Raw genomic sequence first — 18508 nt, forward strand, 5'->3', positions numbered from 1 at the left:
AGCACTTCTGGACGGCAACTAGCGGTGTTGGAGCCCAGGGACAGGTGGAGGAGGAGGAGGTGGAGGAGGTAGGAGGGATTGCCACACACACAGCAGGGGAACAGCTGACGTTACTGAACCCCAATAACAGAGGAGGGACTGTTGGGACTGTGCGTACAGCACTTCTGGACAGCAACTAGCGGTGTTGGAGCCCAGGGACAGGTGGAGGAGGAGGAGGTGGAGGAGGTAGGAGGGATTGCCACACACACAGCAGGGGAACAGCTGACGTTACTGAACCCCAATAACAGAGGAGGGACTGTTGGGACTGTGCGTACAGCACTTCTGGACGGCAACTAGCGGTGTTGGAGCCCAGGGACAGGTGGAGGAGGAGGAGGTGGAGGAGGTAGGAGGGATTGCCACACACACAGCAGGGGAACAGCTGACGTTACTGAACCCCAATAACAGAGGAGGGACTGTTGGACTGTGCGTACAGCACTTCTGGACGGCAACTAGCAGTGTTGGAGCCCAGGGACAGGTGGAGGAGGAGGAGGTGGAGGAGGTAGGAGGGATTGCCACACACACAGCAGGGGAACAGCTGACGTTACTGAACCCCAATAACAGAGGAGGGACTGTGCGTACAGCACTTCTGGACGGCAACTAGCGGTGTTGGAGCCCAGGGACAGGTGGAGGAGGAGGAGGTAGGAGGAGGTAGGAGGAGGTAGGAGGGATTGCCACACACACAGCAGGGGAACAGCTGACGTTACTGAACCCCAATAACAGAGGAGGGACTGTTGGGACTGCGTACAGCACTTCTGGACGGCAACTAGCGGTGTTGGAGCCCAGGGACAGGTGGAGGAGGAGGAGGTGGAGGAGGTAGGAGGGATTGCCACACACACAGCAGGGGAACAGCTGACGTTACTGAACCCCAATAACAGAGGAGGGACTGTGCGTACAGCACTTCTGGATGGCAACTAGCGGTGTTGGAGCCCAGGGACAGGTGGAGGAGGAGGAGGTAGGAGGAGGTAGGAGGAGGTAGGAGGGATTGCCACACACACAGCAGGGGAACAGCTGACGTTACTGAACCCCAATAACAGAGGAGGGACTGTTGGGACTGTGCGTACAGCACTTCTGGACGGCAACTAGCGGTGTTGGAGCCCAGGGACAGGTGAAGGAGGAGGAGGTGGAGGAGATAGGAGGGATTGCCACACACACAGCAGGGGAACAGCTGACGTTACTGAACCCCAATAACAGAGGAGGGACTGTTGGGACTGTGCGTACAGCACTTCTGGACGGCAACTAGCGGTGTTGGAGCCCAGGGACAGGTGGAGGAGGAGGAGGTGGAGGAGATAGGAGGGATTGCCACACACACAGCAGGGGAACAGCTGACGTTACTGAACCCCAATAACAGAGGAGGGACTGTTGGGACTGTGCGTACAGCACTTCTGGATGGCAACTAGCGGTGTTGGAGCCCAGGGACAGGTGGAGGAGGAGGAGGTGGAGGAGGTAGGAGGGATTGCCACACACACAGCAGGGGAACAGCTGACGTTACTGAACCCCAATAACAGAGGAGGGACTGTTGGGACTGTGCGTACAGCACTTCTGGATGGCAACTAGCGGTGTTGGAGCCCAGGGACAGGTGGAGGAGGAGGAGGTGGAGGAGGTAGGAGGGATTGCCACACACACAGCAGGGGAACAGCTGACGTTACTGAACCCCAATAACAGAGGAGGGACTGTGCGTACAGCACTTCTGGACGGCAACTAGCGGTGTTGGAGCCCAGGGACAGGTGGAGGAGGAGGAGGTAGGAGGAGGTAGGAGGAGGTAGGAGGGATTGCCACACACACAGCAGGGGAACAGCTGACGTTACTGAACCCCAATAACAGAGGAGGGACTGTTGGGACTGTGCGTACAGCACTTCTGGATGGCAACTAGCGGTGGTGGAGCCCAGGGACAGGTGGAGGAGGAGGAGGTGGAGGAGGTAGGAGGGATTGCCACATACACAGCAGGGGAACAGCTGATGTTACTGAACCCCAATAACAGAGGAGGGACTGTGCGTACAGCACTTCTGGACGGCAACTAGCGGTGTTGGAGCCCAGGGACAGGTGGAGGAGGAGGAGGTGGAGGAGGTAGGAGGGATTGCCACACACACAGCAGGGGAACAGCTGACGTTACTGAACCCCAATAACAGAGGAGGGACTGTTGGGACTGTGCGTACAGCACTTCTGGACGGCAACTAGCGGTGTTGGAGCCCAGGGACAGGTGGAGGAGGAGGAGGTGGAGGAGGTAGGAGGGATTGCCACACACACAGCAGGGGAACAGCTGACGTTACTGAACCCCAATAACAGAGGAGGGACTGTTGGGACTGTGCGTACAGCACTTCTGGACGGCAACTAGCGGTGTTGGAGCCCAGGGACAGGTGGAGGAGGAGGAGGTGGAGGAGGTAGGAGGGATTGCCACACACACAGCAGGGGAACAGCTGACGTTACTGAACCCCAATAACAGAGGAGGGACTGTGCGTACAGCACTTCTAGATGGCAACTAGCGGTGTTGGAGCCCAGGGACAGGTGGAGGAGGAGGAGGTAGGAGGAGGTAGGAGGGATTGCCACACACACAGCAGGGGAACAGCTGACGTTACTGAACCCCAATAACAGAGGAGGGACTGTTGGAACTGTGCGTACAGCACTTCTGGACGGCAACTGGCGGTGTTGGAGCCCAGGGACAGGTGGAGGAGGAGGAGGTGGAGGAGGTAGGAGGGATTGCCACACACACAGCAGGGGAACAGCTGACGTTACTGAACCCCAATAACAGAGGAGGGACTGTGCGTACAGCACTTCTGGACGGCAACTAGCGGTGTTGGAGCCCAGGGACAGGTGGAGGAGGAGGAGGTGGAGGAGGTAGGAGGGATTGCCACACACACAGCAGGGGAACAGCTGACGTTACTGAACCCCAGTAACAGAGGAGGGACTGTTGGGACTGTGCGTACAGCACTTCTGGACGGCAACTAGCGGTGTTGGAGCCCAGGGACAGGTGGAGGAGGAGGAGGTGGAGGAGGTAGGAGGACATAGGAGGGATTGCCACACACACAGCAGGGGAACAGCTGACGTTACTGAACCCCAATAACAGAGGAGCGACTGTTGGGACTGTGCGGACAGCACTTCTGGACGGCAACTAGCGGTGTTGGAGCCCAGGGACAGGTGGAAAAGCAGAGGAACACAATGTAGGCCGAAGCCTGATTGGAGAAAGTCGAAAGGGAACCTTTAACCCCCCCAAGGCGTTTGTAGCTGAAAGAGCCAGCTTGTGCAGCACAAAAGATGCAAAAGGAAAAGGTGGCTCTTTTCATCATGCTCCTTGCAAACACAGAACTAAACACTTATAAAATGTGTCCCCTGAAACCGTGAAACCGTCCCGGAGGTGGGACTTTCCTTCGTAATATGACGCAGCACAGCCGTCATTCCTACCCCCCCGGCGCCATGCCCCGGCTCCTCAGCGTTGTTTGATTCCGTCCCTGAGCCTGTGCTGTTATGTTTTCCCGTGGCCAGGCACACTTAGCGCTGCCCATCTTCTGACATCATTTGGTGTCAGGCTGGCTGCGCCTGTGCGGCCGCGCTGGCCGAGAGCCCGCCTCGCAGTGTCTTCTGATTTAATCCCACTGGGGGCCTGGGATCCATGGCCATGCGCAGTGCATATCCTCGCCTCTCACTCCCCTCCCTACGGCTTCTTAAGACTGTGCGGTGTCACGGCCGTGGCATGCTATTAGGGACCAGCTGACACCGAACAGTCTGAAGAAGCCATAGGGAGATGAGTGAGAGGTGGAGGTTCAGATATGCACTGCGCATGTCCATGGATCCCAGGCCCCCAGTGGGATTAAATCAGAAGACACTGCGAGGCGGGCTCTCGGCCAGCGTGGCCGCACAGGCGCAGCCATCCTGACACCAAATGATGCCAGAAGACGGGCAGCGCTAAGTGTGCCTGGCCACGGGATAACATAACAGCGCAGGCTCCGGGACGGAATCAAACAACGCTGAGGAGCCGGGGCACGGCGCCAAGGGGGTAGGAATGACGGCTGTGCTGCGTCATATTACGAAGGAAAGTCCCACCTCCGGGACGGTTTTACGGTATCAGTGGACACATTTTATAAGTGTTAAGTTCTGCATGTGCAAGGAGCTAAACAAAAATAGCTACCTTTTCCTTGTGCAGCATTACTGCTGCACAAGGTGGCTCTTTCAGTAACAAACGCCTTGGGTGGGGGACAGATTCCCTTACATTTCAGTTGTTGTGTCAGCGTGGCAGTCGCAGGACACATTGCCGGCTACACAGCTGGGGATCAGCTGACGTTACTGAAACCCAATAACACTGGGTCGTATGTTTTGACTGTGCAGACGACACTTCTGAGCCTCAACTAGCGGTGTTGGAGCCCAGGAATTACAGTTCAGGTGGTAGAAAGATGAACACAACAGGAGACCTGGATAACGTAGACAGTGACCTAATTATTTAATCAGGAAGAGGAGTGGCAAATTCCTGCGAGATCCAGGCCTTGTTCATTTTCAGAAAAGTAAGCCGGTCAACGTTATCGGAGGATAGTCGCATGCGACGGTCAGTTAGTACACCACCTGCAGCACTAAAGACACGTTCCGATAATACACTGGCCGCAGGGCAAGACAGCACCTCCAATGCATACTGGCTTAGCTCTGGCCATGTATCCAGCTTTGAGACCCAAAACTTGAAAGGGGAAGAGCCGTCTGGGAGTACAGCAAGAGGGCAAGACATGTAGTCTGTCACCATCTGACGGAACCGTTGCCTCCTGCTGACTGGAGCCGTCTGTGATGGTGTAGACTTTTGTGGCGGGGACAGAAAACTGTGCCACAGTTGGGCCATACTGGTCTTGCCTTGGGCAGAGGCACTGCTTCTGCTCCCTCTTTGTGCAGAGCCTCCACCACTGCCTGGACGCACTGAGCTGCTTTGGAATGCACTAGGAGCACTTCTCTCAGTTGGAATGGAGAAGATGATGGAATTGACCAGTGTGTCTTGGTACTCCCGCATTTTTCGCTCCCGGTTCAACGGTGTGATGAGGCTTTCTACGTTGTCCCGGTAGCGAGGATCGAGGAGGGTGAACACCCAATAATCAGACATGTTGAGAATGTGGGCGATGCGGCGGTCGTTTCTCAGGCACTGCAGCATGTAATCCACCATGTGCTGCAGACTACCAACTGCCCAAGAAACGCTGTCCCCTGCTGGAGGCGTGATCTCTGCCCGCTCGTCATCACCCCAACCTCGCTGTACACACTGAGTACTGGACAATTGTGTAACCCCCTCCTCTGGACGGATGTCTTCCTCCTCCATTGACTCCTCCTCATCCTCCTCACAAACTGTCCCCTGCCTACGCATTTGTGAGGAACCACGTGGCGCTGACTGTCCAGAAGATGATGGAAATGCTGAATCCTCATCCTCCACCTCTTCCACAACATCATCCCTTAGCGCTTGCAGTGATTTTTCAAGCAGGCAGATAAGGGGGACAGTCATGCTGACTAGTGCATCATCTGCACTCGCCATCCGCGTGGAATAATCAAAGGGACGCAAAACCTGGCAGACGTCATTCATAGTGGCCCACTCTGTGGTTGTGAAGTCTGTACGGCGCTGACTGCGACTTCTTTGCGCCTGAAGCAGCTGGTACTCCATTACAGCTTGCTGCTGCTCACACAACCGCTCCAACATATGTAACGTGGAATTCCACCTGGTAGGTAGGTCACATATGATGCGATGTTCCGGCAGGCGGTGTCGGCGCTGCAGAGCCGCAATACGCGCTTTTGCCGTGCTGGAACGCCGCAAGTGAGCACACTCTAGGCGGACCTTGTGCAGCAGTGCATCAAGATCCGGATAGTCCCTCAAAAAGCTCTGCACGACCAAATTGAGCACATGTGCCAGACATGGGATGTGAGTGAGGTTGCCGAGGCCCAGAGCTGCCACCAGATTTCGGCCATTATCACACACTACCATGCCTGGCTGGAGATTCGCTGGCACAAACCACACATCGCTCTCCTGCTTGATGGCATTCCAGAGCTCCTGCGCTGTGTGGCTACGATTCCCCAAAAAAATTAATTTCAAGACGGCCTGTTGACGTTTGGCCACGGCTGTGCTCATGTCGGTCGTAACAGGTACACGTTCATCACGGGTCCATGTGGAGGTGGACTGTGACGGCTCCTGCAGCGATGATTCTGAGGAACTGGTGTAAGAGGAGGAGTCAATGCGTACAGAATGGATTCCTGCAATCCTTGGAGTGGGCAGGACACGTCCTGCGCCACTCGCACGGTCTGTACCCGGCTCGACGACATTAACCCAATGGGCAGTGAGGGAAAGGTATCGCCCCTGTCCATGTTGACTGGTCCACGCATCGGTGGTGAGGTGGACCTTGCTACTGACGGCGTTCAGTAGCGCGTGTTTTATGTGTCCGTCCACATGCTTGTGCAGGGCAGGGACGGCTTGCCTGCTGAAGTAAAAGCGGCTGGGCACATTGTACTGTGGGACTGCCAATGACATCAAGTCACGGAAGCTGTCAGTCTCCACCAGCCTGAATGACAGCATTTCCAGTGACAGAAGTTTGGCAATGCCTGCAGTCAGAGCCTGTGCTCGTGGGTGGTTTGACGAGAAAGGCCGCCTTTTCTCCCATGCCTGTACTACCGATGGCTGTAGACTGGGCTGGGAGTGTGTGGATGACTGGGAAAGTGGTGCTGCGGGTGGAATTACAGCGGGTCTCTGGACAACAGGGCCAGAGGTTCTTCCACGGCGATCCTGGGAGGAAGCCGAACCAGCTGCGTGTGAGCTGGAGGAAGAGGCAACACGAGCTGAAGAGGTGGTAGCTGCTGCTGTTGGTTGGCCTAGCTCTTCAGTGTGTTTGTCTAACTCCACCGGGTGCCTGGTGCGCACATGTTTCCACATGTTGGAGGTATTGAGGTTGCTGACATTTTTCCCTCTTTTGACTTTTTGATGACACACCTTGCATCTGACATAGCAAATGTCATCTGCAACTGTGTCAAAAAAGGACCAGGCACTGCAAGTCTTGGGAGCGCCCTTTTTGGCTTTTGGAAGAGACATGCTCCTAACGGGTGCCAAAGCGGAGGCTGCAGGATCCGCAGTCTTCCCCCTCCCTCTCCCTCTTTGGGCCGTACGGGGAATCTCTTCCTCAGAGCTGCTCCCACCACCTTCCTGTCCCTCACGCCAAGATGGGTCAAGGACCTCATCATCTACACTACCCTCTGCCCCCAACTGCTCCTCCTGGGTAGTCTCAGCAGCAGAGCACGCACCAGTAAGTGGCACCTGAGTGTCATCATCAGCTGATGCGGCCTGCGATGTGGTGACCGGAGCCACTGGCCCACCCGCCTCTTCAGAGGAAGACAGAAAAAGCTGTTGGGCATCACTGCACCCTGCCTCTTCTTCCATTTCTCCAATGCTGCTTGGCTGGCCCCCTGTTTCCAAGCCAAGAGATTCAGAGAACAGAAGTAGAGACGGCTCCTGTCCTGGGCTCTCTGTCTGCCTGGGCAATTTGGCAGGTGGTGAAGAGACAGATGGCTGCTCTCCAGTGCTCTGTGTCTGAGAGGATGTGGCACTAATTGAAGTTGATGCATTAGCTGCCATCCATCCGACAACGGCTTCAATTTGTTCTTCACGCAGCAGCGGTGTACGGCGCTCTGACACAAAGCTGCGCATGAATGACTGTTGCCTGGTGAAAGTGGGTGCTGATGAGTCACCGGTGCCCGCAGCAGGCACAGAATCCCCACGTCCCCTCCCTGCTCCGCGACAACGCCCACGCCCACGTGCCTTACTCACTGCCTTCTTCATCTTGGTTGACTGATAAAGATAAGCAGAAAAGTACTAACGGCTTTGTGTGCTTATTCCTGAACAACTCCTCCTAACAGGTATAAGAAACACTAATTTTCTAAAGTGTGGACTAGACTTTAATATGAGCTAATGTGGCCTACACAAATGTAAAGTGGTGTCACTGGTGTGTTTGGTGAACTTTATTATTTATTTATTTTTTGGGGGCTGAACTGACAACAGATAGAGCTGCAGTCACACGGAGACCATGCAGACAGACGTAAACGGCGCTGCAAGGCCCAAAAACCCTCCTCTACGTTATCCTATGTAGTGTTTTTCCACAAGTTAGCTGGAGACGGGTGGAAAGACACTAATAGGAATTTTTTGAAAAAATGTGCAGCAGCCTGCACTACTTAAAACAAAATGAAAATTGATTTGGCGGTATGACGCAGTGAAGAACCCTGAGCTGGAGACAACCAGGCTATGGCTGCTCACAGACTACAGGGCGAGCTGCAGTCACACGGAGACCGTGCAGACAGACGTAAATGGCGCTGCAAGGCCCAAAAACCCTCCTCTACGTTATCCTATGTAGTGTTTTTCCACAAATTAGCTGGAGACGGGTGGAAAGACACTAATAGGAATTTTTTGAAAAAATGTGCAGCAGCCTGCACTACTTAAAACAAAATGAAAATTGATTTGGCGGTATGACGCAGTGAAGAACCCTGAGCTGGAGACAACCAGGCTATGGCTGCTCACAGACTACAGGGCGAGCTGCAGTCACACGGAGACCGTGCAGACAGCCGTAAACGGCGCTGCAAGGCCAAAAAACCCTCCTCTACGTTATCCTATGTAGTGTTTTTCCACAAATTAGCTGGAGACGGGTGGAAAGACACTAATAGGATTTTTTTGAATAAATTAGCAGCAGACTACACTACTTGGAAAAAAAAAAAAGAACAGTATGAGGCAATGAACAACCCTCCCTGAACTGAATACAACCAGCTATGGATGGCCTATGTGGCTGCACTCAGACTAGAGAGTGGGCTGCACTCACACACACACACACACAGACCTTGCAGATCGCTGTGAAAACAGCGCTACAAGGCAAAAGCAAGGTGAATAGTAGGTGAACACAGCGGTTGCTAAATTAGCCTTTGGAAAGCACAAAGAAGCAAATCGCTATCTCTAAACTGTCCCTCAGTCAGCAAACAGCGTCCTGTCACTAACTGAATTCACAGCAGAGTGATCGCAAAATGGCGCCAGCGACTTTTAAACTGCATCATGACATCATTTCAGCAGCCAATCACAGCCTTGCCAGTAGTTTCATGCCCTCCATGCTAAACAGGATGTGCCCACACTTGGAATCATTCTCATTGGCTGAATTTGTGCATTTTGAATCTGGGAACTTCCGATTCCGGTATCCGATACACGGCAAGTATCGGAATCCCGGTATCGGAATTCCGATACCGCAAGTATCGGCCGATACCCGATACTTGCGGTATCGGAATGCTCAACACTAATCACCAAGCTACGACTTGCCTACTTTGGACACATCATACGAAGAGAGCGATCATTGGAGAAGGATATCATGGTCGGAAGAATAGAAGGAACAAGGCAAAGAGGAAGACCAGCAATCAAATAGCTTGATACAATCAAGATAACATCGGAAAAGACCCTGGTGAACCTATCTAGGCTTGCACAAGATCAATCTTCTTACAGAGCGTTCATCCATCAATTCACCAAGGCTCAAGATTGCGCTGAAGGCCGTTAAATGATAATAATAATAGATTGGGTATTCCAAAGATATTGGGACCATACAGAGGGGGAAAGTGTTTTGTTGTGAAAAATGTGATGAGATGGACTGGTATGAGATCTGGGGTATTCTTTGTAAGATAAACATTGGCCAGTATGGGAAGATGCAATGTTGTCTCCATGGGAAAGGGAATCACATTATCATTTGCTAGTTTTTCTTTTGGCTAATTCTTTCTCAAATGTTTTAGTTTTAGATATAACATTTGTAGTTAAACCTTCAAAACATTTTCCATTTATTTTTGTGTTCAGGATGTAAATTACTTTAGAACAATTGTGACTAAATATTGTGTTTTTCTTGTTAATGAATAACTGTACCCCTTTCAGTTGAGGACATGTATAAGAGGGTCTGGCCCGCCACCTCTTTTATATTGGAGATTTTTTTTGTCAATACTCCAATCTAATCCAATACTCCAATACTATCTGCTGTAGGAGCGCTGCATACCTGGATCTACTACTGCTGTTGGAACTCCAATGGAGGAACTTCCTGCAGCACACCAGGTTGGCTGCACCCTATTGCATCTCGGGCAAAATACTCCTAGCGTTGTGCCTCAGTTAAAATAACCCATTCAGGTGGGCACACAATTTGTTTCTCACCTGATGATCTTATATTCATCTACTACACTTAGCACCACATATCTCTCTTTTTCCCCAACTAATTTCCATCAATTCTGTAACATAGAAAACTATAAATGGTCTTGTAAATGCCTGCCAATCGGAGTATCCACTGCTATCTTCAAACAGGGGAAACCCACCTATATGCTCTGGTCCTAGTAGTAGTTGACAACATGACCCGACGTGTAATCGTGAATGACTATCAGTTGTGAAAATCTATCTCTGTGCAAGCCAAATAATTCTCTATCCAGACCAGAGTGGACAAACTGGTTACTGCACAAATGGGCAAAGTGCAGCTCTTGGGCCACATTCGGCCATCTTTCTGTTCCTGTCCACACACAGACTGAGACAGACGATGGGCTGAAAATTCCACTGGCCCACAGGCCGCACAATGATACTGCCATCCCCCACCAGAAATTCCGATCTCACTGCTCAAGTTGCAGTTAGCAGTGAATACCATGATGGAGGAGAGAGCCGCCAGCTCCTTCTTCCACCATCCAACATGTGTGACTGAGACAGAAGATGTGATGATGTCACTGCAAAGTGTCTGCTGTGACCTAAGACTGGAGCAGAGCGCCGGGGGAAAGGGAGTGGGGTGAGTATGTGATTTTTTATATGTGTGTAGGATGTGAGTCTGTATGTAGGGAGTATTTCAGGGCTCATACTGTATATAAGGGGCTATATGGGGTTCATACTGTATATAGGGGCTTGTGTGGGGGCTCATACTGGAAAAAGGGAGGCTATGTGGGGGCTCAAATTGTATGTAGGGAGCTATTTGGGGCACATATTGAATATAGGGGCTATGTGGGTGCTCATACTGTACATAGGAGGCTGTGTGTGGGATCATACTGTTTATAGGGGGTTGTCAACATACTTAATTCTGCTGAATATTAAGTGATACAATAAATAGTAATATAAAATAACTATTAATATGTTAATATTAATATTGGGCAGAATTAATTTCAGCCTCTTTGGTCTCCACAACAGTCACGGTTTCTCATGTGGCCCCTCAGGAAAATGAATTGCCCGTCCCTGGGTTACTGGATTGACCTGATGGAAGATGTTCGTGCATCTCCTGTGTGGGAACTGCAAAAGTGACACTTTTAGTAGGGTGGTGCAGATCCACCCTATACATCTCTTAGTATGGTAAGGCGGCCGGGTTCATAAGGCTTTCTCCATTCATGTCAATGCGAGTGCCAAAAACTGCCAAAAAGTGCATATTTCAGGTTGAGAACATGGATAGGTTGTAAATTATTAACATGAAGTCCAAAGAAAATTACTGAGACTTGGGTGCTACTGACTGGGGAAGAGTGTAAATTATGTCTTAGCTGTTTACTGAGAGCATGAAAAAACTAATTTGCAGAAGATCCTTAGACCTCTGGTTGCACTGAAGAATCTCACCCACTTCCTAACCCTCTTGATCTCTTCTTTCCAGAATATGGAATGTTCTTGCATACAGAGAGTTAAGAAGAGGACAATGAGGAACATGGAAACTATTTGGGGTTTAAGAATATTTCATTACTGTCTAATACAAGGATTATTTTTATACTTCTAATCTGATAATATCTAAGGTTTTTACCTAAGTCTCAAAAGCCTTGGAAATTGCAGTTGTATAACCAAATGTAATGATTTGTTATTTTATGTTCTATTCTGTTCATAATTTGCTTATAAAATTTTCCAAAATAGACAACAATTGTATGTTACTGTAATGTTACTCTGGCCAAAGGGGTAACTTGAGCATTTTTAAATACGTAAAACAGTTCATAACTCTGGGGAATCACTTATGGAATTGGTCTCTTGTACATGGCAGATGGACCCTTGCACAGGCTAGGGTCCAAGTGTAGGAGTGTGTTAGGGGCAATCACGCTCTGTCCTTTCTAATAAAACGGGTGCGCTTTTGTGTATTAAAAAGTTATTTAAAGTGCATAGAATATCCCAGACACTAATATGAACAATTTCATAGAATGTTTTAAATATTAATAATGTGGATGACTCCAATGTGTTTTGATAAAGATATAATGTACTGTGTTGTTAAGTATAAGGAAAGTATAAGGATAAGAAATTAGGATGTAGGTATAGATGTAGGATAAAGCATTAAGCATAGATAGGAATGGGAAAGTGCAGTGGAGAGCACAATAGAATCAGGAAATAGATAGGTACAGTATAGGAACGGTAAAAATGTTAGGGAACAGCCCAAGCATGAGAGGGGCAGGGTTTGTTAAAAAGGAGAACACTTTCTGCTTTAGCATAGATGAGAAGATTAGATAGAAATAGTGATTAGTGAAGTCCAAGGCCTGAAAAACACAAGAAAGTATTAACTTAGGGGCAGTATGCAGACACCAGCCACTACCTTTAGCAGACCTTCCCAGGACATCCAGGCCTATGGCCTAGAGGAGCATGCCCATATCAATTTCCAGAAGGTAAAGCCAGATGAGGAATCCTATCAGAAAGGTGGGTCGGAACCCATGAAAGCTGCAGAGCCAGGCACAGTATTTCAGGGATCAGGAGTGCCAAACCAGAAAGGGATAACTCAGGTTGAAAAAAACATGAAATTAACATTGTACTATGCTGTGTCAAAGATGGAGTTTGGACTGTTGTTTAATAAAGTTGATTTGTTTGAAAAGGATCAAGTGTCTCCTGTATAATGTGCGGCTGTTCCTGGATCTGGAATCATGGAGTCAGCGGAGGCCTCCGGTCATATCGTGAGTGTAATAACGTACATCCACACCACAAGGGGAACGGGACACTATCTACTTGTGGGGTCCCAGGGTGTGGGAACACAGCAGCCCCTCGCCCATGACTACCACCCTGCGCCCCTTACACAGGTAAGACTATAACTTTACCTTCTCTATAGTTAGAAATTTGATATTTTAAATACCAAGACAAAGATGTGGGCAGGTGACATGGCTACCACAATTCTGTGGAGCAACATCCTACATGGAAATGTGTCCTTTCCTTTTCAACAGAATATTTCCAGGATCTATAAGAACTGTTTGACATAAAAAGAAAGTAATGGAGTCCCTGTCCACCCAAGTCATCTATTCTTATTCCAGTGAAGATGGACTGGGAAAAGTTTATAGAGATTTTGTCACCCCCAAATTAAACTGCTTAAACATTCAAATAGGGGATTTAGCCCCCATAAAAATCATACCAGCTATTTGGTGCTCGCTAGTCTAATCTGTATGGGCGCTTTTATAATAGATATCCTCAATGAGGCAACAGAAGACAACCCAATTTGGAGTTGACTTCGTACCTTATCCCTTTCCACAAGGGTCTTTTTGTTTTATGAATTGAGTCACGAATTATGTAGTAAACCAAGTAGAGATATGCAAGTTTTTTAAATATGGAAGGTAGATCCCCAAATAATATATACTCATGATCCCTCCTGCTCAAGAAACCCTTGTCCCATACTGTTGGTGGGATTTTCTTTGGTGCACGATCCTCAACTTTTAGAAAAATCTTTCAGACCATGATAAGAAGGGCTACGTCTAGAGAAAAGAACATTTCACTATCATTGTAGATGGGGATTCTGCAAAGTAAGCCATACGATGTTGTGATGGTTAATGTTGGCTGAACCCACCAATGGTGCACTTGAACAACAGTCTAATTTTTATGGGGGTCCCTGCCTCTCCTCCGAAAGATGATGTAGGGAGAGAATGGTCCGAAATATCAAAATCTCCTTTTGTTTTCCGAGAAATTTGCTGCCGCCAGAGAAGTCTCTCTCGAAGAGGAGACAGTACCGAGCAGCCCACCTAAGCGTTCCTGTATAGGGGGGACTTAAATCACTGTGATGGAATGATCTGGCTGAAAGTTTGTTTTCTTTTATCTATGGGAGGTTTAAGAGGATGACAATCTGTTGCTCTGGTCCAACCAACAAGAAAATGAACCCCAAAAAAGAGATGACTTTGAGTAGTTTTAAGACCTTACAATCCATTGTATTTAGAATACTGGACCCATTTTTGCTCTTCGGGACCAAACCACTTTGTGTATAGCACTTTGTATGATCAAATGAATCATTAGCGTCTTCCTTTCTTGGGTTACGGCTTTCCACGTACGTCAGGATGGTGAATGTATCCATTCTACACATTAATACATATCTTGTATAGTAAAAATAAACATGGTAACTCGCAGCCTACAGTGAATGATTTCTACAATCGATCTTTCTCTGCACAATATCCCCTATCAGGAGACTTCGCTCTCGTGAAGAGAGTGGAGAGAAAAAAAAAAGCAATAAGAGTTTTGCAGATTTCATCACCCGGTAAATTCAATAAAAACAATGTTTATTTTATAAGTTCAATAAAGGCGAGAGGGGCATCTCACCGAGAACCTGTGCGCCTCCCGCAAGTCAATAGCTGCTCTTTAAACCTCAATATATGTGGATTTGTACTAACCATTAACTCCTAAAGCAATGTGCTTAGAGGACCTTTCAACGCAGTGCCTGTAGATACAAATAAATATTATATAAAGCACAAAGTAAAAGTGAATAATTGTTTCTATTGTGTTTTATTTCTCTTGAAAAGGACATATGCATAAATGTAGAAAAACTCCGGCACAGAAGATCACCACCTTTTAAAGGGAACCTGTCAGGATGATTTTACTACTCGTAGCATCATTGTATAGGTCCTAGAACAACAATAAAATTGATATCTGTGTTGTAGCAATCCGATACAAAATTGAGAAATCAAGCTTTGAAGCCACATGCAAATGAGCCTGGATGTGCATAGAGAGCCCACCCCCAATGCACTTCCAGGCTAATTTGCATTTGACTTGAAAGCTTGATTTCGCAGCATCAGATTACTACAACACAGATATCATTTTTCCTGTTGTGCTATGAACTATACAGCCATAGCCCTAGCAAAATTATCTTGACAGGTTCTCTTCAAAGTCAGTTTTTCTGACTTACATGTTTATTATACAATTGCATTCTATATAGAAAAAGAAAATCAAAAACCTAGCATGAAAAAGAGCATTTTTCCGTAAAACTCTACACAATCTCGCAAACACAGATTCTTTACTGTAAGAGCAGTGAGACTATGGACCTCTCTGCCACATGATGTGATAATGGCTGATTCATTGCAATAGTTCAAGGCGGCCTGGAGGCCTTTCTGGAAATATATAAAATTACAGGTTTTGGACAGTAGATTCTCTGAAGGAGCATTGATCTCAGGAATTAGAGTGATTGCCGTATGTAAGGGGTGAGAAAAGTCCGACCCATGGGCCGTAAATATACTTTTCTCTGGCTGCAGTGCTCAGGCTGGGGCCTGCAGTGATGAATCACTGGCCCTTTAAATGCTCCCGACACTGCAATTATGTCCTGATCCATGCCAGCGTCTAGATGTACTTTGTGGGTGGAGTCAGCTCTGCACCCCAGTTCCTCTAATGACAACAACAGCAGCGGCAGCTACAGCCTCTCCTGTGATACATCTGCTCCCAGTGACTCCTGTGATGTACGTGCCCTCAGCCCCTCCTGTGATGTATATGCCCTTAGCCCATCCTGTGATGTACATACCCCCAGCCCCTCCTGTGATGTAAATGCCCCAACATCACCTGTAATGTAAATGCGCCAGTGTATCCTATGCAATGTAAATACTACAGTCCCAGCGTCTCCTGTGTAAAGTACATGCTGCAGCCCCAGCGTCTCCTATGTGATGTATATAGAGCAGTTTTGATGTTTCCTATGTGGTGTATATAGAGTAGTTTAGGTGTCTCCTATCTGATGTATACAGCAGCTTTGGTGTCTCCTATGTGATGTATATAGAACAGTTTCGGTGTCTCCTATGTAATGTATACAGCAGTTTTGGTGTCTCATATGTGATGCATGTAGAGCAGTTTTGGTGTCTCCTATGTGATGTATATAGAACAGTTTCCGTGTCTCCTATGTAATTATACAGCAGTTTCGGTGTTTCCTATGTGATGCATGTAGAGCAGTTTTGGTGTCTCCTATGTGATGTATATGGCAGTTTCAGTGTCTCCTACGTAATGTATATAGAACAGTTTCGGTGTTTCCTATGTAGTGTATACAGCTATTTTGGTGTCTCCTATGTGATGTATATAGAGTAGTTTCGCTGTCTCCTATGTGATGTATATAGAGTAGTTTTGGTGTCTCCTATGTAATATAAATGGCAGTTTCTGTGTATCCTAAGTGATGTATATAGAACAGTTCAGTGTCTACTATGTGATGTACACGGCAGTTTTGGTGTCTCCTACGTGATGAATATACAGCAGTTTCGGTGTCTGCTATGTAATGTATACAGCAGTTTCGGTTTCTCCTATGATGTCTACAGCAGTTTTGGTATCTCCTATGTGATGTTTATAGAGCAGTTTCGGTGTCTCCTATGTGATGTATATAGAGCAGTTTTGGTGTCTCCTATGTGATGTATACGGTAGTTTTGGTGTCTCCTATGTGATGTATATAGAGCAGTTTTGGTGTCTCCTATGTAATGTATACAGCAGTTTTGGTGTCTCCTATGTGATGCATGTAGAGCAGTTTTGGTGTCTCCTATGTGATGTATATAGAATAGTTTCCGTGTCTCCTATGTAATTATACAGCAGTTTCGGTGTTTCCTATGTGATGCATGTAGAGCAGTTTTGGTGTCTCATATGTGATATATATGGCAGATTCAGTGTCTCCTACGTAATGTATATAGAACAGTTTTGGTGTCTCCTATGTGATGTATATAGAGCAGTTTCGGTGTCTCCTATGTGATGTATATAAAGTAGTTTTGGTGTCTCCTATGTAATGTACAGTATAAGGCAGTTTCTGTGTATCCTAAGTGATGTATATAGAACAGTTCAGTGTCTACTACGTGATGTACACGGCAGTTTTGGTGTCTCCTATGTGATGAATATACAGCAGTTTCGGTGTCTGCTATGTAATGTATACAGCAGTTTCGGTTTCTCCTATGTGATGTCTACAGCAGTTTTGGTGTCTCCTATGTGATGTATATAGCAGTTTTGGTGTCTCCTATGTGATGTATATAGAGCAGTTTCGGTGTCTCCTATGTGATGTATATAGAGCAGTTTTGGTGTCTCCTATGTGATGTATATAGAGCAGTTTTGGTGTCTCCTATGTGATGTATACAGCAGTTTCGGTGTCTCCTACATGATGTATATAGACCAGTTTGGTGTCTCCTATGTAATGTATATGGCAGTTTTGGTTTCTACCATATGATGTATATGGCAGTTTCAGTGTCTTCTATGTGATTTATATAGAGCAGTTTCGGTGTCTCCTATGTGATGTATATAGAGCAGTTTTTGTGTCTCCTATGTGATATATAGAGAACAGTTTCGGTGTCTAGTACATGATGTATATAGAGAAGTTTTGGTGTCTCCTATGTAATGTATACAGCAATCTCTTTGTCTCCTATGTGATGTATACGGCAGTTTCGGTGTCTCCTATGTGATGTGTATATAGAGCAGTTTCGGTGTCTCCTATGTGATGTATACACTGCTTGATTCTATAAATGTAACTTGAGCAGTGATTTCCCCCTGTGAGGAGATATGTAGTGTAATATACATCTGTGATCAGAACTTACTCCTGCGAGTTCTTCTCAAAGTTCATCAGAAAGAGTCGACTGTGCGCCAGACAGCCACAACTGTGGAGAAGCAGTTACAAGAAGCAACATTATCATTAGCACCTAACATCACAGCTGCACTAAAGAGAAGCAGCTCCAGCCATCATATTAGGGGGGAGTTAATTAGATGTTTGACCAAATATAGGAGGATAATTTTCAAGTTGATAGTTTGGTGTGATCCCCGAAGGATGGTTTACATATCCAAATTGCCCCTAACAGAAAAAAAAGGTTCCCTACCCCTGCCGTACGTGAAGTCGGGATGACATTTTATTATATATATATTATATTATATATTGTTATTCTCATCTGCCCCATGGGTTTTTTGCCTTCCCCTGGATCAACACGTTAGGCTATAGGTTGAACTCGATGGTCTACCTTCAACCTTAATAACTATGCAGCTATTAAATTACGGTATCTTGCTCCTTTATAAATCCTCCTAGAAATATACAAATTAATTTACCAATGGGTAATAATCTTTGTGAATTAGGTGTGTCCTTGTATAGTCAGAGACTATCAGCACTGATTGGACAGTGTCAGATTGGTGGGAACACAGCTCCAAGTGGTGACACCCAATTTTCAATTAAAGGGAATCTATCACCAGATCATCATGATATAGGGGTTGAGACCATTATTCTAGTGATGTATTACTTAGATTACTGGGTGCAGCTGCTGTGATACCAGGGCCGGACTGGCCATAGGGCACTTCTGGCAAATGCCAGAAGGGCCG

This window comes from Ranitomeya variabilis, chromosome 2 (assembly GCF_051348905.1).
Source record: "Ranitomeya variabilis isolate aRanVar5 chromosome 2, aRanVar5.hap1, whole genome shotgun sequence".
Classification (NCBI taxonomy): domain Eukaryota; kingdom Metazoa; phylum Chordata; class Amphibia; order Anura; family Dendrobatidae; genus Ranitomeya; species Ranitomeya variabilis.